This window comes from Bison bison, unplaced genomic scaffold, assembly GCF_000754665.1.
Source record: "Bison bison bison isolate TAMUID 2011002044 unplaced genomic scaffold, Bison_UMD1.0 scf7180017864361, whole genome shotgun sequence".
NCBI classification, from domain to species: domain Eukaryota; kingdom Metazoa; phylum Chordata; class Mammalia; order Artiodactyla; family Bovidae; genus Bison; species Bison bison.
This window is the reverse complement of record NW_011494933.1, coordinates 1,268,581-1,269,756: the sequence shown is the minus strand read 5'-3', so window position 1 is coordinate 1,269,756 and position 1,176 is coordinate 1,268,581. Positions and strand designations below refer to the sequence as shown.

General features: G+C 39.8%; 1 non-coding gene across 1 annotated transcript; it reads left to right on the top strand.

The window, feature by feature from the left end:
* The first annotated feature begins 349 nt into the window (after positions 1–349).
* Positions 350–421, top strand: TRNAC-GCA. The gene has a single exon. It is a non-coding gene; the product is annotated as a tRNA-Cys (tRNA).
* The last annotated feature ends 755 nt before the right edge of the window (positions 422–1,176 follow it).

Sequence of the window (1,176 nt, the reverse complement as noted above, 5' to 3'; positions counted from 1 at the left end):
TCTCTCTCTCTCTATGTTTTATATATATATATATTTATATTTATATATATATATATATATATTCTCCCCTAGTGGCTCAGACAATAAGAATTAGCCTGCAATGTGGGAAGCCTGGGTTCGATCCCTGGGTTGGGAAGATCCCATGGAGGAGAACATAGCAACCCACTCCAGTTTTCTTGCCTGGAGAAACCCCTGACAGCCTAGTGGGCTACAGTCCATGGAGTTGCAAAGAGTCAGACACGACTGAGACACTAAGCACAGCATATATGTGTATGTGTATATATATGTGTGTGTGTATATATATATATACACACACACACACACACACACACACACATACATGGGGGCTTCCCTTGTAGCTCAGTTGGTAAAGAGTCTGCCTGCAATGCAGGAGACCCAGGTTCAATCCCTGGTTAGGGAAGATTCCCTGGAGAAGGAAATGGCAACCCACTCCAGTATTCTTGCCCAGAGAATCCCATGGACAGAGGAGCCTGGCAGGCTATTGTCCATGGGGTTACAAGAGTCAGAAACTAATTAACAACTAAACCACCATATATATACATGTATGTGTGTATACACACACACACACACATACACACAGACAAACATTTTGTGTGTATATGTGAGAGAGAGACAAATAGACTCAGCCCAGTAGAAATGGATATTTAAACCACATAAACGATGTTATGATAACTTAATATCTGAAAGAAAAAGAAACTCATCTGCACATATTTCTTTCTTTGATGTTAGCAATGGTCAGTGTCTTCCCAGATATCAGAATCAATCCTTTTTTGTGCTCCTTGAATTCAGGGCTACACAGGACAGTCTTGCTCCTTGAAATGTGTTGATAAAGCTAGTCAGAGAAACGTTATAAAGTTGATATTACTTGCTACAGGTTCTGCTTAATCTGTAAAAAGTAATACTTTCGGTGCTGCTATAGATCTCTCTTAATACCCCTTGCACTAGGCACTCAACATGATGTAGAAATTCTATCTGCAGTGTGGAAATAAACAAAGACTACCAAATGAGTACAATCAGAGACTATTTTCAGAGCTGGCTGTAATAAGGGAGTCAGCCACCATAACTTGCATGTTAGATCAAACAATGACCCCTATAAAGATCTTACATTAGTCAAGGTCTTCCACAGAAACAAAACCAACAGAAGATACAGATCTA